General features: G+C 35.3%; 1 long non-coding RNA gene across 1 annotated transcript; it reads right to left on the bottom strand.

The window, feature by feature from the left end:
• Positions 1–927: 927 nt before the first annotated feature.
• On the bottom strand, positions 928–6,980 carry LOC149782761 (uncharacterized). Its single transcript, XR_016414623.1, has 3 exons — positions 6,811–6,980; positions 2,010–2,040; positions 928–1,163 (listed from the first exon to the last, which is right to left on the bottom strand). It is a non-coding gene; the product is annotated as an uncharacterized LOC149782761 (long non-coding RNA).

Raw genomic sequence — 6,980 nt, 5'->3', positions numbered from 1 at the left:
AATAAGTAGGTGTGCATTAGAATCCAAGGTACAATTCGACAATATGAGGATCTGCACATCAATGTAAACGAACGCAAAATAAGGTGGTATAGTCACATCATACGCTCATCTGGTCGGTGACATACAGTCATACAGGGCTCAGTGAGAGCAAAGAGAAAACAAGGTGGACAGAAGAAGAGAGGGGAAGATAACATCAAAGCATGGACTTTACCAAAGTCCCAAAGAGCTGTGCAGAACAGGGACAAATGGAGAGAGATTCTAGCTAAATCAACAGTGGCACCCCTACGACCAGTCAAGTTAAGAGAGAAATTAAACGAATGAATGAAAAAATAGCAGTCTCCTTACAAGTAATAGTGATGACGTTAAGATTAGAAGCAAAATGGATGAATTTTAGGTGATTACGAAAATTTGATTATGTTTAAGACAATATTGAAGCAAATGAAATTCAAGGTAAAGTTCGCTATGTTGCCGTCCCGTTTAATGCTTCATTTAGATTATAATTTATATCCGATCTTTCAAGAGACATTAAAGAGAAATAAAAAATAGAGCTGTTGTGTGCTTTAAACTTTAAAAGAGGAGTAAAGAGGTTCTATGGAATGGAGTGGTAATTGCTATGCACTTTTAATATAACTATGTAAATATTTGAGAAACCATATCACAAACAGAGACAAATTATGAATCATTTGAACATCTAAATAGTGGCACTTCAGTTTAATACTAACAACCGTTACGTGTTTAGGCTCAAATAAACAGTAACACAAGAATGAGTGAAAACAACAAGCTTTGAAATATATAACAAATAATTTAATTCCCTGGACAAAATACTGTAAAAATGAAAAAGTATGATAACTTACGGTTTGTAGAATCATAATCCAAAACTAATACAAGATTAATCCATGAATAACATTTCTAAAGTCCTAATATTGAAATGTTCTAATGATTCCAAGTTCGAGTCCCAACGAAAAATCAAAGATGGAAGGCGATGACGTATGATGTAGCATGTACTGTTTTGACGTCTACAGTTCCTTGTAGAAACATAATAATTAATCATCCGGTCTTGGAAATCCAAATAAAATTTTCAACAAACGTCCTTGTTCAAGAGTTCTGTATGAATGCAATAAAATGTCCAGAGAAACGAATTAATCTTCTATAGTCCAAATAATCTGAAGAAAAATTAACATAACTCAAAAACACAAAATTTCAATACTGGCCACAACAGAAGAAAACAACTTGACATCAAGTATTTAAAAGCCCGGTCTCTCTCTCTCTCTCTCTCTCTCTCTCTCTCTCTCTCTCTCTCTCTCAATATCGGGGCCGAGTGGTCTAAAGCGCTCTTCGTTACGGATCACTGCCGTCTCACCTCTGTCTGCGGCGGTTCGAGTCTAAGATTCAGCCAATGTGGGCATGTGAGAAAGCTTGCCAGTAGCTTCTCGTGGGTCGGTGGTTCTTTCCGGGGTTTTCCGGGTTCTTCCTCCACCATTAACACTGGCCGCCATGTATAGCCTATCGTGCTGAAAAATGGCGTTAAACCCCACAACAACAACAACAACAACTCTCTCAATATCACTATTAATACTAAGTATTTCACAACTTCGGAAATACCTAATTGCGAAATGGAGAATGAAGTGATCATGTTTACATGTAAAAGTCGCATAGCTCCTGCATGTCCTTGATAAGAACCAATCATTTTACTTATATAAAAAGTTGTTTACTTGACCCTCAATCAAGGCCCAGGAACTAAGTCAGACACAGAAACAAGTGTTTCTGTTATTAGGTATCTAAGGAAAAGTCAGATTAAACAGAATTTTCTGGAAATTATCAAATTCCTAGTAAACAAAATTACAGTATTGACATGTACAGAAAACAAAAAGACTCCAAAACCCACAAACAATCAAATTAAATCAAACATAACTTAAATCAAATATAAATTAAATCAAATATATGTAACACAACTCACACTTTAAGACACTAGAAAAGTTATGCAGTACATATTTCTAAATTTGGCATACCTTTGATTTCTTCAGTCACATTTGCTTGTATCTTTAAAAGAAATAATAATAATAATAATAATAATAATAATAATAATAATAATAATAATGAGGACTTTGTATAGCGCCTAATCTTTAGAAGCTCTAAGCACTTTACAACATTAAACAACACCTATAAGATAAGAAACGTAATAATATTATTACAAAAACAAACAACATGAAATTAGAAAAACATTAAACAATGAAAATCATGCTGAGAATATTTCAGGTAGGAAACATTATTAGGTCTTTAAGTTTGTTTCCGTTTGATTCAAAAGTTTTCATGTGTATTTACTATAAATGGTATTCATGTAAATTACGAAATATATGATTAAATCAAAGTAAATCACTGCACGCTCAAGAATAAGTCCATAAGAAATCATTCTAAATGAGTAACGCTCACGGTACCAGTAATACAAATCACAACTGTGCAAGACCCGTAAATTTCTGTAGATGTACCAAGTCACAGGAAAAACGTTCGATAATCACTTGAATCAGAAAACTGTCAGTGATACTAGTCCTCAATCAACAGCGTTCTGTACAATCTAGATAATATACGCCAAAAAAGCAAACGTACACTGAAGTGAATTGCGTATGATCCCTCTTGTTTTACGTCATAAAATTAATAGCATACTCGGTATATATCAAAAAGATATCTAAGCGGTCAAGCTTGATCTCCTAGCGGTTATTTCTGATCGGTATATAGTTTTAGATTGATTTTGTCAGTTATCTTTTTCTGATTCTGACCTTCTATTCTTGTTATCATTTTTATCACTTCAACCAATCAGTTTTATGGAATATGCTGTTAACTCGTGTTGCTAAATAGGATGATTGTATGATCATTCTTCGTATCACATGGTCATGATTTCAGTCTAACATTACATAGTTAGGTTCTGCGCGTCGTACAGTTAAAATGGCATTTATACAATTGTAAGGCAAAATAAATTGTACTTTTATTCTCTACATCATATAATAAAACGAATATAGAACTTTAGTTTTGCTAAATATGACGTTTTATGTGTAGGCGCTAAATATCACGATATTCGAGTTATCTGAAGTGAACAAGGGGTTCTTTACGTACAGGGAGTACTACATTGTCAAAATTCGACTCACATTTAGGGTATACAGTAACATCTTAGAGTTATCTGAAGTGTACAAGGGGACACGTTATGTCCAGTGAGTCACCCAAAACTAATATCTTTGAGTTATTTGAAGTGCACAAAGGGAGTCGTTACGCTCATTGAGTCCTACTTTTTCATAGCAAAGCTAATACATTTTTAGTTTTTTGAAGAAGTGTACAAGGGGAATCGTTACACAAAATGGAGTACTACATTGTCAAAGCGTGACTGATATATATATATATATATATATATATATATATATATATATATATATATATATATATATATATATATATATATATATATATATATATATATATATATATGGGGGGGGGGGGCCGAGTGGCCGAGTGGTCTAAAGCGCTCTCCGTTACGGATCACTGCCATCTCACCTCTGTCTTCGCCGTTTCGAGTCTCGAATTCAGCCAGTATGGGTATGTGAGAAAGCTTGCCGGTAGCTTCTCGTGGGTCGGTGGTTCTTTCCAGGGTTTTCCCGGGTTCTTCTCCACCATTAATACTGGCCGCCATGTGTGCAATCGTGTGCTGAAAAATGGCGTCAAACCCCAACAACAGCAATATATATATATTGGGGTTTGACGCCATTTTTCTGCACACGATTGGCTATACATTTTTAGTTATTTGAAGATATATACTGCAGTCTTTGGCACCAGATACACAGACAGGAAACTACCATGTATGGGCCTGTCGAGATTCACAGAAAACGATAGAAACAAGGATAATCCAACACGAGTATGCACTGTTATCAACGATCATTTCGACTTGTCGGATGGTGATGTGATTGAACTGAATGGGGTAAATAAAGGAAATTTCACCTCATTCGCCACCTTTCTTAAAACATGTTTCAAGATTTAGCATTAGGATACAAATGTAAATTACCAGCTGCTTTTGAACATTTAGAAATCGTTACAACTATTATCATCAAGAGTGTACTGAACGGAGCATTATATGCACGCCCCACGTATAATAGCCTTCTCTGTAGCTACTAGTTAGGCATAGATAACTCTGAAGATTGTTGATCAAGCGTCTCAATGACCTGGACCTTTGGTCAGGATATGCTGTCTCGAACAAAACTTGCTATTCAGAAACAACAATTTTCTTATTTTAGACTTAGCATGACTACAACCTCTGGCCTTTAGACCAAGAATATATAGGTTTCTTTATTGTCCAAAGTGCATGCTATTCAAAACGTTGGGATAAAAAGTACCGTAGAACAAAAGTTATTGTTTAAAACCTGCTTTTGTTTGAGCACACTGACTTTGCCTTTTGAACTTTGGACCCAAAGATCAAAGATTTCTTTCATATTTGATGGTTTTTGCCTCCACAAACGTTGGTCAAGATGAGCGGCCTAGAACACAAGTTATTATGCAGAAAAAATGTGTTCCTTCCGGACTTGATCTTGTTGACCTTTTAAATGAAAGAACTCTTCAATGGGCTTCGTTCATTATAAACAATGTATGTCATTACAAGCTGTGGAGAAAGTGCGTGCTCGTGAACCGATTTTAGGAAGGAAACTTTTTATTCTTTCAGGTATAGTGACCTTCAGCTTTGACCTATTGACCCAAATTTTCATACCTCTTCGATAACCTCAAGTGCAACTATCTACGATGTTGGTCAAGGTTTTGCAAAGCAATATCGATATTATTGCGAATAAACCACTTTTCTCCCTTCGGTTACATTGACCTAGACATGTGGCATTTAGACTCCCATATCAACCAGCCTTTTCATTGCTACATGTGTAAACCATCCACAAACATTTTGTCCAGGTATGCGAAATATAACTAATTTTGTTTTGTCATTACGAGTTGTGGAGAAAGTGCGTGCTCGTGAACCAATTTTTGGAAGGAAACTTTTTATTCTTTCAGGTATAGTGACTTTCAGCTTTGACCTTTTGATCCAAATCTTCATACCTCTTCGATAACCTTCGATGTTAGTCAAGGTTTTGCAAACCAATATTGATATTATTGCGCATAAACCACTTTTCTCCCTTCGGTTACATTGACCTAGACATGTGGCCTTTAGACTCCCATATCAACCAGCCTTTTCCTTGCCACATGTGCAAACCATCCACAAACGTTTTGTCCAGGTATGCGAAATATAACTAATTTTGTTGCGCAGAAATTTTTTTTCTTCTTCTTATCTGAGTAACAATGATTATTGAACTTTGATCTTTCAACCCAGAAATAGAAAAATATCTTCTTTTCCCAAAGTCCAAGCCATCTGCAAAGTTTGGTAAAACTATATGGCCGAGACCTGAGTTATGGTGCGGAAACAACATAGTAATATATATATATATATATATATAATACGATCCGCTTTATGGCTGGCGTATACAAATCTGATACTACTGATATCTTGAGTACATATTGTTAGTGTGAAGAGATTTAGAACGGTAAACATGGAGCAACTCTGCGATTTGACTACGTACAGCATAAAATCTATTATCAGATGAATTCTAGACAATAAGATGATGCCCCTTTAATACCCAGGAAAACTATTTCAATGTACGTTTGTTTTTATTTTTACATAAAATGTAACGAGCTCGAACATTTTGAATAAGAACTATGCTGATAATGTGCGTGAGAGAGAGAGAGAGAGAGAGAGAGAGAGAGAGACTGACATATAGATTTTAGTAGTTGTATATTCGTGTGTGCTACCTTTTAACTTATCCTTGACGTAAATAGTTTTACATTTTTTTAAAGAATGTTTTATATACGATTGCAATGACAAATTCTCTAGAACGATAGCAAAATCACCCAGATTGAAACATTTATGTCTGCTCTTTTGAGAGAAATTGCAAAGGGGGAAAACATATATATGCATATATAATTATAGCAGTGGCTGGGTATTTATCAAGCTAATTATAAATCAAAGGTTACAGAGGTTTTCATTAATCAATGGAATTACTGGACACTATTTAAGTTTACACTCTCTTTCTAATGTAATTTTGATCTACTAAAGTAAATCGTCATTTCCGTAGCGGGGATATCAGTTAAATGTGAAGCTATCTGATGAGTTATTGTTTGCTTCTTGAACAACAATAAAAACAATCATCATCATCATCAACAACAACAGGGAAAGAAACAGCAAGTTATGTTTTGGATTCGAATGAGTAAATTAGCAAAGATAGGTTCCTAAAATAACTCTTAAGGGAGTTCCAGACAGCCTTCTAAATTCAGAGAGATTTATATATTTTCCATTCGTTTTTCATAGTTGCCGGAAATCTTTGCTGGTTCGTTTTCTCTCCACACGGTTAGTAATGATAAAATGCGACGTCTTCCTGCAGTAAACTTTGACACAGAAAACAAATCTTTCAGATACTGTTACGACAATGGTATGGTATTTCACTACAATGATATTTATCTAGGACAAAGATACTGGCTCGCACAAATCGGATTCTCTAAAAAAAAAACAAAAAAAAAAAACAAAAAAAAACAAAAAAAAAAACAAAACAAGCCACGACTTCCCTCTATTGTCACGGTAAGTTTATCGATTAAATCCATATTACTGTTCCTCCAAACCAATATGTTATAATACACATTAAGTCAAATATTTATTTTCATATAATTTCATTTTCGGTACATGCAAGAATTTCACATATATGTATATTTCATATTGTATTCCATGCAGTTGTGTATGCTTACCTGCCCAAATTCGGGGGCCCCGAGTGGCCGAGTGGTCTAAAGCGCTCGCCGTTATGGATCACTGCCATCTCACCTCTGTCTCCGTGAGTTCGAGTCTCAGCCTCGGCTAACGTTGGTACGTGGGAAAGCCTTTTAGTAGCTTCTCATGGGTCGGTGGTTCTTCCCGGGGT

Source organism: Sinohyriopsis cumingii, chromosome 15 (assembly GCF_028554795.1).
Source record: "Sinohyriopsis cumingii isolate HCF-2022 chromosome 15, ASM2855479v2, whole genome shotgun sequence".
In the NCBI taxonomy this organism is placed as follows: Eukaryota; Metazoa; Mollusca; class Bivalvia; order Unionida; family Unionidae; genus Sinohyriopsis; species Sinohyriopsis cumingii.
Note: the sequence above shows the minus strand (reverse complement) of the source record. Positions and strands in the feature narration are given on the sequence as shown.